Source organism: Pongo abelii, chromosome 15 (assembly GCF_028885655.2).
Source record: "Pongo abelii isolate AG06213 chromosome 15, NHGRI_mPonAbe1-v2.0_pri, whole genome shotgun sequence".
NCBI classification, from domain to species: Eukaryota; Metazoa; Chordata; class Mammalia; order Primates; family Hominidae; genus Pongo; species Pongo abelii.
In genome coordinates, this window is record NC_072000.2 from 8,496,984 (window position 1) to 8,518,742 (window position 21,759).

Below are 21,759 nucleotides of genomic sequence, written 5' to 3' on the forward strand. Positions count from 1 at the left end.
CCATATTCCTTACTATTCCATTCGTTTCTATTCCACAATGCATTCCATTCCATTGCTCATTCCATTCCACATTCCATTCAACATTCAATTTCTTTCCATTCCACATTCAATTCCTTTCCTTTCCACATTCCATTCCACACTTCAATCCACATTGCAATCCACATTCCATTCCGTTTCATTCCTCATTACATTCCACATTGCATTACACATTCCATTCCATTCCATGCCACATTCCATTGCATTCCATTCAACATTCCTTTCCACATTCCAATCTATTCCATTCCACATTCCATTCCACTACACATTCCATTTCACATTCTATTCCACATTCCATTACACATTCATGGCAGTGTTTTCCACATTCCATTCCTCATTCTATTCCACATTCCATTCCATATTCCACTGCATTACATTCCATGTTCCCTTCCACATTCCATTCCCCATTCCATTTTACTTTCCTTTCCATTCCATTCAACCTTCAATTCCACGTTTCACTTCACTTTCCATTCCACATTGTTCATTTCCATTCCACATTTCATTCCATTCCACTTTCCATGCCACAATGCATTCCACGTTCCACTACATATTCCATTCCATTCCATACCACGTTCCATTCCACATTGCATTCTATTCTATTCCATTTTCCATTCCACATTCCATTCCACATTACATTTCACTTTACATTCCTTTTCATTCCACATTCCATTCCACATTCCATTCTACATTCCATTTCGTTCCGTTCCACATTCCATTCCACATTCCGCTCAACATTCCATTCCACATTCCATTCCATGCCATCACACATTCCATTCCATCACACATTCCATTCCACTTTCCATTCCATTCCATTCTACAATCCATTCCATTCCATTCCCCGTTCCGTTTCATTCCATTACACTTTCCATTCCACATTCCATTCCACATTCCTTTTCACAGTCCATTGCACTTTCCATTTCAATTTCCATTCCGTTCCATTCCATTCCATTGCACATTCCATTCCATTCCAATCCACATTCCAATCCATTCAATTCCAAGTTCCAATCCTTTTCATATTCCATTGCATTCCATTCCACCTTCGATTCCACGTTGCATTCCACGTTCCATTCCACGTTCCTTTCCACGTTCCATTCCACTTTCCACTGCATTCCATTCCATATTCCACAGCATTCCATTCAATTCCATTCCACAATCCACTCCATTCCATTGCACATTCCATTCCACATTCCATTCCACATTCCTTTCCATTCCATTCCCCATTCCATTCCACAATCCATTCCACATTCCTTTCCACATTTTATTACTTTGCATTCCACATTCCTTTACACACTCTATTTCACATGCCATTCCACATCCCATTAAGTTCCATTCCACATTACATTCCTTTCCATTCCACATTTCATTCCACATTCAATTCCACATTCCAATCAAGATTCCATTCTACATTATATTCCATTCCATTCCACATTCCAATCCAATGCATTCCATTCTATTCCACATTCCATTCCATTACATTCTATTCCAAATTCTATTCCATTATATCCCACATTCCATTCAATTCCATTCAATTCCATTCCACATTCCATTCCATATGCCATTCCACATTCTAATCCACGTTCCATTCCATTCCATTGCACATTGTATTCCATTACATTCGACATTCAATTCCATTTAATTCCACATTTCATTCCATTCCCTTGCATTCCACATTCCATTCCATTCCATTCCGCATTCCATTCCATTGCCTTCCATTCTATACCACATTCCATTCCATTCCATTGTGTTCCACATTCCATTCTATTACATTCCACATTCCATTCAATTACTTTCCACATTCTATTCCACGTTGCATTCCATACTATTCCACATTATATTCCATTAGTTTCTTCATTCCATTCCATTCAATTCTACATTCCATTCCATTCCATTGCATTCCACATTCCATTCCTTTCAATTCCGCATTCCATTCTATTCCATTCCATTATATTCCACATTCCATTCCATTCCAATCCACATTCCATTCAATTCCACTCCACATTCCATTCCATTCCTTTCCACATTCCCTTCCACATTCCATTCCACATTCTTTTCCACGTTCCACCCCATTCCATTCAACATTCCATTCCATTCCATTCCAAATTCCATTCCTCATTTCTTTGCTTTCCTTTCAACATTTCATTCCACATTGCATTCCATTCAATTCCACATTTCATTCCACGTTCTATTCCACGTTCCATTCCACGTTCCGTTCCAAAGTCCATTCCACATTCCATTTTTTTCCATTCCACATTCCACTGCACATTCCAATCCATTCATTTCCACATTCCATTGCACATTCCATTTCACATTCCATTCCACATTACTTTCCAATTTCCATTCCACTTTCCATTCCACGTTCCATTCCATTTCTTTCCATGATCCATTTCATTCCATTCCACTTTCCATTTCACATTCCATTCTGCATTCCATTTCCCATTGCATTCTGCATTCCATTTCACTTTCCATTCCATTCCACTCCATTCCATTGCACATTCCATTCCATTCCAATCCACATTCCATTCCATTCCATTCCACGTTCCATTCCTTTCCACATTCCATTCCATTCCGTTCCACTTTCAATTCCATTCAATTCCACATTCCATTCCATTACTTTCCACATTCCATTCCACATTTCATTCCTTTTCATCCTATTCCACATTCCACTCCATTCCTTTCCGTTCCACATTCCGTTCCATTTCACTCGACATTACATTCCACATTCCATTCCACTTTCCTTTGCAATCCATTCCACATTCCTTTCCACATTGCATTCCACATTGCATTCCACTCCCCATTACTTTCCTTTCGAGATTCCATTCCATTCCATTCCACATTCAGTTCCATTACATTCAATTTCATATTCAATTATATTACATTGCATTTCACATTCCATTCCATTCCATTCCGCATTAAATTCCATGGCATTCCATTCTATTCCACATTCCATTCCATTCCATTCTATTCCACAATCCTTTCCATTCCATTCCACATACCATTCAATTACATTCCACGTTCCATTCCACATGCCATTCCACATTCTTTTCCACATTCCATTGCACCTTTCATTCCACATTCCATTCCATTCCATCCCACATTACATTAGAAGTTCCATTCCATGCCATTCAACATTCCATTCCACGCCATTCAACATTCCATTCCACGTTCCTTTCCATTCTATTCCACATTCCATTCCATGATCCATTCCTTTGCTTTCCACCTTCCATTCCACTTTCCATTAAACGTTCCATTCTATGATCCTTTCCACGATCCATTCCACATTCCATTCCATTCCATTCCATTTTCCATACCATTCCATTCCATTCCATTACACAATCCATTCCATTCCATATTTCATTCAACATTCCGTTACACACTCCATTCCGTGCCGTTCCACATTCCCTTCCACTCTCCATTACACATTTCATTCCACAGTCCATTCCTTTCCATTCCACATTCCATTCCACACTTCATTTCACATTCCATTCCACATTCCATTCCGTTCCATTCCACATTCCATTCCACATTCCATTCCATTCCATTACACATTCCATTTCATTCCATTACACATTCCTTTCTAAATTCCTATCCATTCCATTCCACATTCCATTCAATTCCATTCCATATTCAATTCCACATTATATTCCACATTACATTCCACTTTCCATTCCATTCCATTTCACATTCTATTCCACATTGTATTCCACATTCCATTCCATTGGATTCCATATTCCATTCCACCTTCCACTCAGCATTCCATTCCACATTCCATTCCATTCCATTCCACAATCCATTCCATTCCTGTCCACATTCCATTCCATATTCCATTCTATTCTATTCCACATTCCAATGCACATTCCTTTCCACATTCCTAGCATTCCATTCCACTTTCCATTCCACATTCCGAGCATTCCATTCCACTTTCCATTCCACATTCCTTTCCACTTTCCATTCCATATTACATTATGTTCCATTCCACGTTCCATTCCACATATCATTCCAAATTACATTTCACCTTCAATTCCACTTTCCATTCCATTCTATTCCACATTCCATTCCACAGTATATTCCATTCCATTGCACAATACTTTCCACATTCCATACCACATTCCATTCCTTATTCAATTCCATTTTAGTCCACATTCCATTCCACATCCCTTTGCATTGCATTCCACATTTGATTCCACATTCCATTCCATTCTATTCCACATTCCATTCCATTCCAGTCCACTTTCCATTCCGCATTCCACTCCATTGTATTCCACATTGTATTCCACATTCCATTACACATTCATTTCCATTCCATTGCACATTCCATTACACAATACATTCCTTTCCATTCCTCTTTCCATTCCACCTTCTATTCCACATTCCATTCCATTCCATTCCAGGTTCCATTCCATGTTCCATTCCAAATGCCATTTCACATTGCATTCCACTTTCCTTTCGACATTCCATTCCAAGTTTCATTCCGCGTTCCATTCCACGTTCCATTTCATTCCACATTGCATTGCATTCCATTACATTTCACATTCCATTCCACATTCCCTTCCATTTCAATCTATTCCATTGCATTCCATTCCACATTCCTTTCCATTCCAATCTTCTCCACATTCCAAAATGTTCAATTACACTTTCTATTCTATTCAATTCCACATTCCAATCAATTACTTTACACATTCTATTCCATTCCATTGCATTTCATTCCACATTACATACCAACCCAATTCATTGCACGTTCAATTAATTTAAATTCCACGTTCCTTTCCATTCCATTCCACAATTCATTCCATTCCATTCCACCTTCCATTCCATGGTCCATTTCACATTGCAAACATTTCATTCTATTCCGTTGCATTCCATTCCACATTCCATTGCATTCCTTTCCACTACACATTCCATTCCATTCTGTTCCACATTCCAATCTATTCCATTCCAAATTCCATTCCATTACTTTCCACATTACATACCATATTCCATTTCATTCCATTCCACATGTCATTCCATTCCACCCCACGTTATATTCCACATTCCATTCCACGTTCCATTCCACATTCCATTCCACATTCAATTCCACATTTTATTCCGTTCTATTTCACATTACATTTCACGTTCCATTCCACAAGCCATTCCACATTCCATTCCTTTCCATTCCACATTCCATTCCATTCCATTCCATATTACATTCCACATTCCATTCCACATGACATTCCAAATTCCATTCCATTCCATTCCACATTCCATTTTATTCCATTCCACATTCCATTCCATATTCCATTCCACTCCATTCCATTCCATATTCCATTCCATTCCATTCCGCATTCCATTCCATTCCATTCCACATTCCATTCCATTCCATTCCATTCCACATTCCATTCTGTTCCATTCCACATTCTTTTTGACGTTCCATTTCTCGTTCCATTCCACTTTCCATTACACGTCCCATTCCACATTCCATTCCACATTCCATTCCATTTCATTCCACATTACACTCCACATTCCATCCCTCTCCATTCAACATTCCATTCCATTCCATTTCACATTACATTCCGTTTAATTTCACATTCCTTTCCACATTCCATCCCACATTGCATTCCACATTATGTTCCACATTCCATTCCACATTCCTTTCCACATTCCAATCCACATTGCGTTCCACATTCTGTTCTACATTCCATTCAATTCCATTCCGCATTCCTTTCCATTCCATTTCTCATTCCATTCCTTTCCATTCCACATTTCTTTCCTCATTCCATTCCACATTCCTTTCCACATTCCACTCAAGATTCCATTCCACATTCCATTCCTTCCCATTTCACATTCCATTCTGTTCCATTCCACATTCATTTCCACATTCCATTCCACTTTCAACTCCACATTCCATTCCACATTCAGTTCCACATTCCATTCCTCATTCCATTTGACATTCCATTCCGTTTCACTATACATTCCATTCCATACCATTCCACGTTACATTCTATGTTTCTGTCCACGTTCCATTCCAAGCCACATCCCACGTTCCTGTGCACGTTCCATTACACTTTCCATTCCATTCCATTTCACATTCCATTCCACTTTCCAATCCACATTCCATTCCATGTTCCATTCTATTCCATTCCATGTTCATTCCGCTTACCATTGCCCATTCAATTCCAGGATCCTTTCCACGTTCCATTCCGCGTTCCCTTCCACATTCCATTCCATTCCATTCCACGTTCCATTCCACGTTCCATTCTACATTCCAATCCACATTCCATTACAAGTTCCTTTCCATTCAATTCCATGGTCCATTCCACGTTTCATTCCATTTCGTTCCACTTTCCACTCCGCATACCATTGCACATTCCATTCCACGTTCCATTCCACGTTCCATTCCGTGTTCCATTCCACGTTAAATTCCATGTTCCATTCCAGGTTCCATTCCATTCCATTACAGATTCCACTGCACATTCCATTCAATTCCATTACACATTCCATACCATTAAATTCCATTCCATTCCATAGCACATTCCATTCTGCATTCCGTTGAATTCCATTCCACATGCCATTGCATTCCATTCCACATTCCATAACCTTCCTTTCCACATTCCATTACACATTCCATTCCACGTTTCATTCCACATTCCATTCCACATTGCATTCCACGTTCCATTCCATTCCATTCCACGTTCCATTCCATGATCCATTCCATTCCATTGCACCTTCCATTCCACATTCAATTCCGTTTTCCATTCCATTCCATTCCACGTTCAATTCCATGTTCCATTCCATTCTATTCCACGTTCCATTTCACATTTCAATGCACATTCCATTGCACGATCCATTCCACATTCCATAGCACATTCCTTTCCACGTTCCGTTCCATGTTCCATTCCACGTTCCTTTCCACGTTCCATTGCACGTTGAATTCAACTTTCCATTCCATCTTCCATTCCATTCCATTCCACTTTCCATTCCACATTCCATTCCAAATTACTTTCCACATTACTTTATTTTCCATTCAACATTCCATTCCACATACCATGCCTCTTTCCATACCACATTCCATTCCATATTCCATTCCATTCCATTCCACATTCCGTTCCACGTTATACTCCATTGCATTCCACATGCCATTACACATTCCATTGCACATTAAATTCCATTTCACTTCACATTCCTTTCCACATTCCATTGCACTATATTCCACTTTCTATTCCACATTCCATTCCACATTCCATTCTATTCCATTGCACATGCCATTCCACAATCCATTTCATTCCATGCTTCTTTCCTTTCCACGATCCATTCCACATTCCATTCCGCATTCCATTTCATTCCATTCCAGGTTCCATTCCACGTTCCATTACAAATTCCATTTCACATTCAATTCCACTCTGCATTCCACATTCCATTCCGCATTTAATTTCATTCCATTCCAGGTTCCTTTCCACGTTCCATTACAAATTCCATTTCACATTCTGTTCCACGATCCGTTCCACATTCCATTCCAAGTTCCATTCTACGTTTCATACCACGTTCCATTCCATTCCACATTCCATTCAATTCCATTCCATTGCAAATTCCATTCCACATTCCATTCCATTTCATTCTATTCCATTGCATTCCATTAAGTTCCATTCCACAATCCATTCAATTCCGTTCCACCTTCCATTCCACGGTGCATTCCACATTCCATTACATTTCATTCTATTACATTGCATTCAATTCCACATTCCTTTCCATTCAATCCCTCTCCGCATTCCATTCCATTCCATTCCACATTCAATTCTATTCCATTCCACACTCCATTCCATTCCATTGCACATTCCATTCCATTGCACATTCCATTCCATTCCATTCCATTCCATTCAACTTTCCATGCCATTCCATGGCATTCCACGTTCCATTCCTTTCCATTCCACATTCCATTCATTTCCATTACACGTTCCATTACATTCCATTCCAGAATTCATTCGATTGCATTCAACCGTTCACTCCTCGTTGCATTTCAAGTTCCATTCCAAGTCCCATTCAACCTTCCATTCCACGTTTCATTCAATTGCATTCCACATTCCATTCCATTCCATTCCATCTTCCATTACACATTCCAATACAGTCGTTTCCACATTCCTTTCCACATTCCATTCCATTCCATTCCAACTTCAATTTCACATTCCATTTCATTACTTTACAATCCATTCCATATTAAATTCCAGTCCATTTCACATACCACTCCATTCCATTCCACATTCCATTCCATTCCGTTCCACATTCTATTCCACATTCCATTCCTTTCAGTTTCACATTCCATTCCACGTATCATTCCATTCCATTTGATTTCACATTCCATTCCATTCCACAATCCATTCCACATTCCATTCCACATTTCTTTCCACATTCCATTCCACATTCCACACCATTCCATTCCACATTCCATTCCATTCCATTCCATTCCACATTCCATTCTATTCATTTCCACATTCTCTTCCAAGTTCCATTGCACATTCCTTTCCACTTTCCATTCCACATTCCATTCTACATTCCATTCCACATAAAGTTCAATATTCCAATCCAAATTCCATTCCATTCCATTCCAGATTCTATTCCCCATACCATTTCATTCCATTCCACATTTCATTCCATTCAACTCCACCTTCCATTCCACATTCCATTCCATTCCATTCCACATTCCATTCCACATTCCATTACATTCCAATCCGGATTGCATTCTGCGTTCCATTCCACATTGCATTCCACATTCAATTCCACATTCCATTCCGTTCCATTCCACAAGTCATTCCACATTCCATTCTTTTCCGTTCCACATTCCATTCCATTCCATTCCACTTTCCATTCCACATTCCATTCCATTCCATTCTACATTCCATTATATTCTATTCTACATTCCATTCAGTTCCATTCCACATTCAACTCGATTCCATACCATTCCATTCTAATCCATTCCACATTCTATTCCACTTTCCATTCCACGTTGCATTCCACTTTCAAATCCACGTTCCATTCCACATTGCATTCCACATTAAATTCAACATTCCATTCAACTTTCCGTTCCATTCTGTTCCACAACCCATTCCAGACTCCATTTCTTTGTAGTCCACATTGCATTCCTTTCAACATCACGTACCATTCCACATTCCATTCCATTACATTCCACGTTCCATTCCATATTCCATTCAACGTTCCATTCTATTGCAATCCAAGTTCCATTGCAGGTTCCATTCCACATTCCATTCCACACTCAATTCCACATATCATTCTACTGTATTCTACATTCCATTCCACATTCCATTCCACAATCCCTTCCACATTCCATTTCATTCCATTGCACATTCCATTCCACATTCTATTCATTCCATCCCACGTTGTATTCCACAATCCTTTCCACATTCTAATCCATTCCATTCTATAATCCATTTAAAATGCCATTCCTTTAGATTCCACATTCCACTCCATTGCATTACACATTCCATTCCCCATTTGATTCCCCATTCCATTCCCCATTCCATTCCATTCCATTCCACATTGCATTACACAGTCCGTTCCACATTCCTTTCCACGTTCCATTCCACATTCCATTTCGCATTCCATGCCATGTTTCATTCCATTCTATTCCACTTTACATTCCATTCGATTAGACATTCGATTCCATTCCATTTAATTCCATTCCACTTTCCATATCATTCCATTCCATTCCGTATTCCATTCCTTTACATTACACATTCCATTCCATTCCATTCCACATTCCATTCCATTTCATTCCATTCTATTCCACATTCCATTACCCATTATATTCCCGTCTATTCCACATTCCATTACATTCTATTCCACATTCCATTATATTCCATTCCACATTTCATTTCAATTTCCATTCCACGTACCATTGCGTGTTCCATTTCACGTTCAATTCAAAGTTCCATTCCACGTTCCATTCCATTCCAATCCAGATTCCACTGCACATTCCATTACATTCCATTTCATATTCCATACCATTAAACTCCATTCCATTCCTAATTACATTCCATTCCACATTCCACTCAACATTCCATTCCATTCCATTCCACATTAAACCCTGCATTTCATTAAATTCCATTCCACCTTCCATTCCATTCCATTCCACATTCCACAAATTTCCATTCCACAACTTTCCATTCCACATTTCCTTCCACATTCAATTCCACGTTGCATTCCACATTCCATTCCTTTCTATTCCACGTTCCATTCTATTCCACTTTTCATTCCATTCCACTCCACTTTCCATTCCAATTTCCAGTACATTCCATTCCATTCCAATCCTCATTCCATTCCAAATTCCATTCCAATCCTCATTCCATTCCAAATTCCATTCCACTCCATTCCATTCTATATTCAATTCCATTCCATTCCATTTGATTCCACATTCAATTCCACATTCCATTCCATATCACTCCACATTCCATTCCATTTCATTCCATTCCACATTCTGCTCCATTCCATACCACTTTCCATTCCATTCCATTCCACATTCCATTCCAGATTTTACTCCATTCCATTCCACATTATTTCAATTCCATGCCACATTTCATTCCATTCCCCTCCACATTCCATTCAATTCCGTTCCATTCCACTTTCCTTTGCATATTCCACTACATTCCATTACACATTCCATTCCACATTCCATTCCTTTCCATTCCACATTTTATTCCAATCCATTCCACATTCCATTCCTTTCCATTCCACATTTTATTCCAATCCATTCCACATTCCTTTCCATTCCATTCCACATTCTTTCCAAATTACATTCCATTCCAGTCCACATTCCATTCCACATTCTTTTCCATTCGATTCCACATTCCATTTCATTCCATTCCACATTCAATTCCATTCAACATTCTATTCCACATTCCATTCCTTTCCGTTCCACATTCTCTTCCACTCCATTCCTCATTCCATTGAATTCCATTACACATTCCATTCCATTCCATTCTACATTCCATTCCACATTCAATTACATTCCATTGCACATTTGATTCCAAATATCATTCTATATTCTATGTGAAATGGAATGGAATGGAAAGTGGAATGGAATGTGTAATGGAATGGAAGGGTATGTGGTTAGGAATGGAATGCAATGAGCAATGGAAAGGAATGGAATGGAATGTGGAATGGATTGGAATTCAATGTGGAATGGAATGCAATGGAATGTGGAATGGAATGGAATTGAACATGGAATGGAATGTGGAATGGAATGCAATCAAAAGTTGAATGTAATGGAGTGTGGAATGGAATATGGAACGGAATGTGGAATGGAATGGTATGGAGTGTGGAATGGAAAATGGAATGGAAAGGAATGGAAAGGGGAATGCAATGGAATTTGTAATGGAATGGAATGTGTAATGGAACCTGGAATGCAATGGAATGGAACGTAGAGTGGAATCAAATAGAAAGTGGAATGGAAACTAATGGAATGTGGAATGGAATGGAATGGAATGCAATGTGGAATGGAATGGAATGGAATGTTGAATGGAAATTGGATTGGAATAGAATGGAATATGCAGTGAAATAGATTGGAATGTGGAATGGAATGGAATGCAGAAAGGAAAGTGGAATGGAATGGAAAGGAACATGGAATGGAATGGCTTGGAACATGGAATGGAATGGAATGAAAGCTGGAATGGAATGGAATGAAATGTGGAATTTAGTGAAATTGAATGTGGAATGGAATGTGTAATGGAATGCAAGGGAAAGTGGAGTGGAACATGTAATGGAATGGAAGGGAAAGTGGAATGGAAAGGAACGGAAAGGAAAATGGAAAGGAATGGAATGGAATGGAATGGAATGTGGAATGGAATGTGGAATTGTATGTGGAATGGAATGAATTGAATGTGGACTGGAATGTCTAATGGAGTGGAATGGAATGGAATGGAATGGAATGTGGAAAGGAGTGCAAATGAATGTGGAATATAATGTGGAATGGAATTTGGAATGGGGTGGAATTGAATGTGGATTTGAATGTGGAATGGAATGGAATGGAATGTGCAATCGAATGTGAAGTGGAATGGAATGGAATGTGGAATTGAATGTGGAATATTATGCAATTGAATGTGCAATGGAAAGGAATGGAATATGGAATGGAATGTGGAATGCAATGCAATGGAATGGAATGGAATTCAATAGAATGTGGAATGGAATTTGGAATGGAATGTGGAATGGAATGTGGAATACAATGGAATGCATTTTGGAATGGAATGGAATGGAATGGAATGTGAAAAGGAAAGGAATTGAATGTGGAATGCAATGGAATGGAATGGAATGGAATGTGGAATGGAATGCAATGGAATGTGGATTGCAATTTGGAATGGAATGTGGAATGGAATGTGGAATGCAAAGGAATGGACTTTGGAATGGAGTGGAATGGAATGGAATGTGAAAAGGAATTGAATGGAATGTGAAATGGAATGTAATGTAATGTGGAATTGAAAGTGCAATGGAATATGGAATGGAATGAAATGGAATTGAATGGATTGTGGAATGGAATAGAATGGAATTTGGAATGCAATGGAATGGAATGAAATGGGAAATGGAAAGGAATGCAGTTTGAAATGGAATGGAAGGGAATGTGGAATTGAATGGAATGGAAGGTGGAATGGAATGTGGAATGGAATGGAATGGAAAGTGGAATGGTATATGAAATGGAATGGAATGAAATGTGGAATGGAACGTGGAACGGAACGTCTAATGGAAGGTGGAATGGAACGCGGAATGGAATTTGTATTGGAATGTGGAATGGAATGGAATGGAACGTGGAATGGAATCTGGGATGGAATGGAATGAAATGTGTTTGGAATGTGGAATGGAATAGAATGGAATGTGGACTGGAATGTGGAATGAAATGGAATGGTCCGTGGAATGTAAAGTGGAATGGAATGGAATGGAATTTGTAATGGATCGTGGAATGGAATGGAATGGAACGTGGAATGGAATGTGGAATGGAACTTGGAATGGAACGAGGAATGGAACGTGGAAAAGAATGTGGAAAGGAATGTGGAATGGATTGTACAATGGAATGGAATGGAATGTGGAAGGGAATGGAATGGAATCTGGAATGCAATCGAATGGAATGTGGAAAGCAATGTGGAATGGAATGGAATGCGAAATGGAACGGAACGGAATAGAATGTGGAATGGAATGGAATGGAATGCGGACTGTAATTGAATGGAATTGAATGGAATGTGGAATGGAATGGAATGTAATTTGGAATTGAATAGAATGGAATGTGGAATGGAATGGGATGGAATTTGGAATGGAACGTGGAATGAAGTGAAATGTGGAATGCAATGGAATGGAATGGAATATGCAATTGAACGGAATGTGGAATGGAAAGGAATGGAATGTGGAATGGAATGTTGAATGGAATGGAATGGAATGTGTACTGCAATGGAGTGGAATGTGGAATGGAATTTAATGGTATGTGGAATGGAATGTGGAATGTAATGTGGAATGGAATGGAAAGATTGTGCAATGTAACGTAATGGAATGTGGAATGGAATGTGGAATGGAATTGAAAGGTATGCGGAATGGAATGGAATGGAATGGAATGGAATTTGGAATCGAACGTTCCTTTCCTCATTCCATTCCACATTCCATTCAACCTTCCATTCCCTTCCATTCCACGTTGAATTCCACTTTCCATTCCACATTAAATTGCATTCCATTCCACGTTCCATTCCAAGTTCCATTCCACTCCATTCCACGTTCCTTTCCACATTCCATTCCACTTTCCATTCCAAATCATCCTACGTTCAATTCCATTCCATTCCACATTCCTTTCCATTCAATTCCACATTCAATTCAACATTCCATTCCACCTTCCATTCCATTCTTTCTATTCCTCATTCCATTCCATTCCATTCCATTCCATTCCATTCCATTCCATTCCTCTTTCCATTCCATTATATTTCGCATTCCATTCCATTCCATTCCAAATTACACTACATTCCATTCCATTCGACATTCCATTCCATTCCATTCCACATTGCATTCCACATTCCATTCCACGTTACTTTCCTTTACATTCCATTCCTCATTCTATTCCATTCAATTCTGCATTCCATTAGAGTCCATTCCATTCCATTCCACATTCCATTCCATTCCATTCCATTCCACATTCCAATCCATTCCATTCCATTCCACATTCCATACCATTCTATTCCACATTCAATTCCATTCCATTTCACATGGCATTCCACTTTCCATTCCACGTTACATTCCATGTTCTATTCCATGTTCCATTCTTCGTTTCATTCCTTTGCATTGCACACTCCATTCCATGCCATTACACATCCCATTCCATTCCATTCTACATTTCATTAATCGTTCCATTCCATTCCACGTTCCATTCCACGTTCTATTCCACATTCCATTCCATTCCATTCCATATTCCATTCCACATTCCATTCCACGTTACATTCCACTTTCCATTAAACTTTCCATTCCATAATCCATTCTGCAATCCATTCCGTTCCATTCTACTTTCCATTCCACATTCCATTGCACTTTCAATTCCACATTCCATTCCACATTCCATTGAACATTCCATTCCACATTCCATTTCATTCCACATTGCATTCCATTCCATTCCAATCCGTATTCCATTCCATTCTATTCCAAGTTCAATTCCATTCCACATTCCATTCCATTCAATTCCGCATTCCATTACACATTCACTTCCATTCTATTCTTTTCCCCATTCCATTCCATTCCATACCACATTCCAATCCATTCCATTCAACATTCCATTGCACATTCCATTCCCCGTTCAATTCCCTTCAATTCCATGTTCCATTCCATTCAATTCCACTTTCCACTGAATTCCATTCCACTTTCAATACCATTCCATTCGACATTCCTTTCCATTCCACTCCACCTTCCATTCCACATTCCTTTCCATTCCATTCCACATTTCATTGCGTACTCCATTCCACATTCTATTCCATTCCATTCCACATTTCATTCCACGTTCCATTCCATTCCATTCCACGTTACATTCCAGGTTTCATTCCACATTCCATTCCACATTTCATTCCACATTCCTTTCCGTTTCATTCCCCATTCAATTCCGTTCCTTTCCACATTCCATGCTACATTTTATTCCATATTCCATTCCACATTCCATTCCACATTCGCTTCCACATTCCATTCCACATTACATTACACGTTCCATTCCATGTTCCATTACATTCCACTTACCATTCCACATTTCATTATATTGCATTCCACATTCAATTTCATTCCATTCCACATTCCATTCCAAATTCCATTTCATTTTCCATTCAATTCCATTCCATTCCACATTCCATTCGATTCCATTCCAATCCACATTCCATTCCATTCCTTTCCAAGTTCAATTCCATTCCACATTCCATTCCATTCCATTCCACATTCCTTTCCATTCCATTCCACACTCCATTCTATTCCATTCCACGTTCTTTTCCATGTTCCATTGCTCGTTCCATTCCACTTTCCATTCCACTTTCCATTCTACGTCCCATTCCACATTGCATTCCACATTAAATTCAACATTCCATTCCACATTCCATTCCATTTCATTCCACATTCCACTCCACAATGCATTCCATTCCATTTCACTTTCCATTCCATTAAATTTCAAATTCCATTCCGTTGAATTCCACATTCCTTTCCACATTCCATTCCACATCGCATTCTACATTCTGTTCCATATTCCATTCCAGAATCCTTTCCACATTCCATTCCACTTTGCATTCCACATTGTGTTCCACATTCCATTCCACATTCCATTCCATTCCATTTCACATTCCATTCCTTTCGATTGCACATTTCTTTCCACATTCCATTCCACATTGCTTTCCACATTCCGTTCAACATTCCATTACACATTCCATTCGTTTCCATTTCACATTCCATTCTGTTCCAGTCCACATTCCTTTCCACATTCCATTCCACTTTCAACTCCACATTCCATTGCACATTCCGTTCCACATTCCATTCCTCATTCCATTCCACATTCCATCCCATTTCATTCCACATTCCATTCCATACCATTCCACGTTACATTCCATGTTTCTGTCCATGTTCCATTCCAAGTCACAACCCACGTTCCTGTCAACGTTGCATTCCACGTTCCATTGCACTTTCCATTCCATTCCATTCCACGTTCCATTCCACATTCCAATCCACATTCCATTACACGTTCCATTCCATTTCATTCCACGGTCCATTACACTTTCCATTCCATTCCATTCCGTGTTCCATTCCGCATACCATTGCACATTCAATTACATGATCCATTCCACGTTGCATTACGCGTTCCCTTCCACGTTCCATTCCATTCCATTCCACGTTCCATTCCACTTTCCATTCCATTCTATTCCACGTTCCATTTCTCATTTCATTGCACATTCCATTGAACGTTCCATTCCACATTCCATTGCACATTCCATTCAACGTTCCATTCTACATTTCATTCCACGTTCCATTCCACGTTCCATTGCACTTTGCATTCCACGTTCCATTCTACGTTCCGTTCCATTCCATTACACTTTCCATTCCACATTTCATTCCACATTCCATTGCACATTACATTATGTTCCATTCCACATTCCATTCCATTCCATTCCACAATTCGTTTCACGTTATATTCCATTGCATTCCACATTCCATTCCACATTCCATTCCACATTAAATTCCATTTCACTTCACATTCCTTTCCAAGTCCCATTGCATTCCATTCCACAATCGATTCCACATTCCATTCCATTCCATTCCACATTCCATTCCATTTCGATCCACTTTCCATTCCACACTGCATTGCACTCTATTCCACATTCTAGTCCACATTCCATTCCACATTCCATTGCATTCCATTGCACATTCCTTTCCACAATCCATTCCATTCCATTCCTCTGTCCATTCCATTCCATTCCACATTCCATTACAAATTCCATTTCACATTCGATTCCACGATGCATTCCACTTTCTATTCCATGTTCCATTCTACGTTCCATTCCACGTTCCATTCCATTCCACATTCCATTCCATTACATTACATTCCAAATTCCATTCCACATTCCATTGCATTCCATTGTGTTCTATTCCACAATCCATTCCATTCCATTCCACCTTCCATTCCACGGTGCATTCCACCTTTCATTAAATTTCATTCTATTACATTGCATTCAATTCCACATTCTTATCCAATCAATTCCACTCCGCATTCCAATCCATTCCATTCCGTATTCAATTTTATTCCATTCCACGTTCCATTCCGTTCTGTTCCATTGCATATTCCATTCCATTCCATTCAACTTTCCATACCACTCCATTGCATTCCACAATCCATTCCATTCCATTCCACCTTAAATTCCATGGTGCATTCCACATTGCATTACATTTCATTCTATTCCATTGCATTCAATTCCATATTCCTTTCCATTCAATTCCACTCCGCATTCCATTCCATTCCATTCCACATTCAATTCTTTTCCATTCCACATTCCATTCTATTCCACTGCACATTCCATTACATTCCATTCAACTTTCCATACCATGCCATGGCATTACACATTTCATTCCCTCCCATTACACATTCCATTCCTTTCCATTCCACGTTCCATTACATTCCATTCCACAATCCAGTCCATTGCATTCCACCTGTCATTCCACATTGTATTTCATGTTCCATTCCACGTCCCATTCCACCTTCCACTCTACATTTCATTCTATTCCATTCCACATTCCATTCCACTCCATTCCATGTTCCATTACACATTCCACTCCTGTCCTTTCCACATTCCTTTCCACATTCCATTCCATTCCATTCCAACTTCAATTTCACATTCCATTCCATTCCATATTAAATTCTTTCCCATTCCACATACCATTCCATTATATTCCATTCCACATTCTATTCCATATTCAATTCCATTCAATTTCACTTTCCATTCCACGTTCCAATTCACTCCATTCGATTCCACATTCCATTCCATTCCATTCCACAATCCTTTGCACATTCCATTCCACATTCCATTCCACATTCCATTCCATTCCATTCCACATTCCATTCCATTCCATTCCACAATCCTTTGCACATTCCATTCCACATTCCATTCCACATTCCATTCCATTCCATTCCACATTCCATTCCATTCCATTCCACATTCCATTCCATTCAATTCCATTCCATTGCATTCCATTCCAAATTCCATTCTATTCCATTCCACATTCTCTTCCACGTTCCATTGCACTTTCCTTTCCACTTTCCTTTCCACTTTCCATTCCACATTCCATTCCACATAAAATTCACTATTCCATTCTAAATTCCATTCCATTCCATTCCAGATTCTATTCCACATTGCATTTCATTCCATTCCACATTTCATTCCATTCAACTCCACTTTCCATTCCACATTCCATTCCATTCCCTTCCACATTCCATTCCACGTTCAATTCCATTCCATTCCAAGTTGCATTCCACGTTCCATTCCACATTGCATTCCACATTCAATTCCATTTCATTCCATTCTATTCCACATTCAATTACACATTACATTCCCGTCTATTCCACATTCCATTACATTCTATTCCACATTTTATTTCACGTTCCATTCCACGTTACATTCCGTGATCCATTCGACGTTCAATGCAACGTTCCTTTCCGCATTCCATTCCATTCCAATCCTGAGTCCACTGCACATTCCATTCCATTACATTCCATATTCCACACCATTAAATTCCATTCCATTCCAAATTACATTCCATTCCACATTCCATTCAACATTCCATTCCATTCCATTCCATATTCCATTCTGCATTCCATTAAATTCCATTCAATTCCATTCCACGTTCCATTCCATTCCATTCCACATTCCACAACTTTCCATTCCACATTTCATTCCACATTCAATTCCACGTTGCATTTCACATTCCATTCCACATTCCATTGCACGTTCCACTCCACATTCCATTTCGCATTCCAATCCACGTTGCTTTCCCTTCCATTCCACATTCCATTCAATGATCCATTCATTCCATTCCACGTTTCATTCCACACTCAATTACGGGTTGCTTTCCACTCCATTCCACGTTTCATTCCACTTTCCATTCCATTCTATTCCACTTTCCATTTCACATTGCATTGCACATTCCATTCCACGATGCATTCCAGATTCCATTGCACATTCCATTCCACGTTCTATTCCACGTTCCAATCCACGTTCCATTCCATGTTCTATTCCACGTTCCATTCCACGTTCAATTCCACGTTCCATTCCACGTTCCATTCCACGTTTCATTCCACGTTCAATTCCATTCCATTCCACTTCCCATTCCACATTCCATTCCATTCCACTTTCCATTCCACTCCACTTTCCATTCCACATTCCATTCCACCTTCCATTCCACATTCCATTCCACATTACATTATTTTCCATTTCACATTCCATTACACATTCCATTCCATTAGATTACCCATTCCATTCCACATTCCATTCCCTTCCATTCCACATTCCACTTCACATTCCATTCCACATTCAATTCCACATTCCAGTCCCTTTCAGTCCACAATTCATTCTATGGTCCATTCCATTCCTTTCCAAAATCCATTCCATTCCATTCCACCTTCCATTCCACGGTCCATTCTACCTTTCATTCTATTCCACGTTCCATTCTAAGTTCCATTCCACTTTCCATACCATGTTCCATTCAACATTCCATTCTACATTAAATTCAACATTCCATTCCAAATTCCATTTCATTCTGTTCCAGATTCCGTTCCACATTCCATTTCATTCCATTCCACATTCCATTCCATTCCACTCCACGTTCCATTCAACATTCCATTGCACTCCACGTTCCATGCCACATTCCATTCCATTCCATTCCACATTCCATTCCACGTTCCATTCCATTCCAATCCACGTTCCATTCCACCTTCCATTCCACATTCCATTTACACATTCAATTCCAAATTCCATTCCATTCTATTCCATATTTGATTCCACATTCCATTCCACATTCCATTCCATTCCGCATTCCATTCCACACCACATTTCATTACAGGTTCCATTCCACTCCATTGTACATTCCATTCCACATTCTATACCATTGCATTCCACATTCAATTCCACAATACATTCCACATTCCATTCTATTCCATTCCACATTCCATTCAATATTCCTTTCCATTTGATTCCACATTCCATTCCATTCCATTCCTGATTACTTTCTCCATTAAATTCCACTTTCCATTCCTCATTCCGTTCCATTAAATTCCACATTCCATTCCACATTCCATTGCACGTTCCATTCCACATTCCATTTCACATTGCTTTCCAGGTTTCATTCCATTCTATTCCACATTCCATTCCATTCCATTCCACATTCCATTCCATTCCATTCCACATTCTATTCCATTCCATTCCATTCCATTCCACATTCCATATGATTCCTTTCCATTCCACATTCAATTCCTTTCCATTACACATTCCATTCCATTACATTCCACATTCAATTCCATTTCATTCCATTCCACATTCCATTCCATTTCATTCCATTCCATTCTCATTCCATTATACATAACATTCCGTTCCATTCCACATTGCGTTACATTCCATTCCACATTTCATTACGTTCCATTCCACGTTCCATTCCGTGTTCAATTCCACGTTCCATTCCACGTTCCATTCCGTGTTCCATTCCACGTTAAATTCCATGTTCCATTCCACTTTCCATTCCATTCCATTCCAGATTCCACTGCACACTCCATTCCATTCCATTCCATATTCCATACCATTAAATTACATTCCATTACATAGTACATTCCATTCCAAATTCCATTCCACATTCCATTCCATTCCATTCTATGTTCCTTCCACATTCCATTACACTTTGCTTTCCAAGTTCCATTCCACTTTCCCTTCCAGCTTCCATTCCATTTCAGTCGACTTTCCATTCCATTCCTTTCCGCGTTCCATTTAATTCCATTCCACATTCCATTCCACATTTCATTTCACTTTCAATTCCACTTTCCATTTCACATTCCATTCCATTCCATTCCATTCAATTCCACTTTCCCTTTGTTTCCAATCTATATTCCATTCCTTTGCATTGCACACTAAATTCCATTCCATGCCACATTCCTTTCCATTCCATTCCATTCCATTCTACATTCCACACCATTCCATTACATTCCACATTCCGTTCTTTCCCTTTCAAATTCCATTCGATTCCTTTCCACATTCCATTCCATTACATTCCATTCCACATTCCTTTCCACATTCCTTTCCCTTTCATTCCACATTCCGTTCCATTACATTGTTCATTCCATTCCCTGTTCCATTCAGTGATCCATTCCACGTTCGTTTCCATTCCATTCCACGTTGCTTTCCAAATTCCTTTACAGTGCATTCCACGTTCCATTCCACATTGCATTCCACATTCCATTCCAATTTCCACCCCATGTTCCATCCATTCACTTCCACATTCCATTCCACGTTCTGTTCCACTTTCCATTCCTTTCCATTCTACGTTCCTTTCCACATTCCATTGCACATTGCTTTCCAAGTTCCATTTCACATTCTATTCCATGTTCCATTCCACTTTCCATTCCACGTTGCATTCCATTTTCCATTTCATTCCACTCCACGTTCCATTACACGTTCCATTCCATTCCATTCCTCTTTCCATTCCACATCCCATTTCAATACTTTA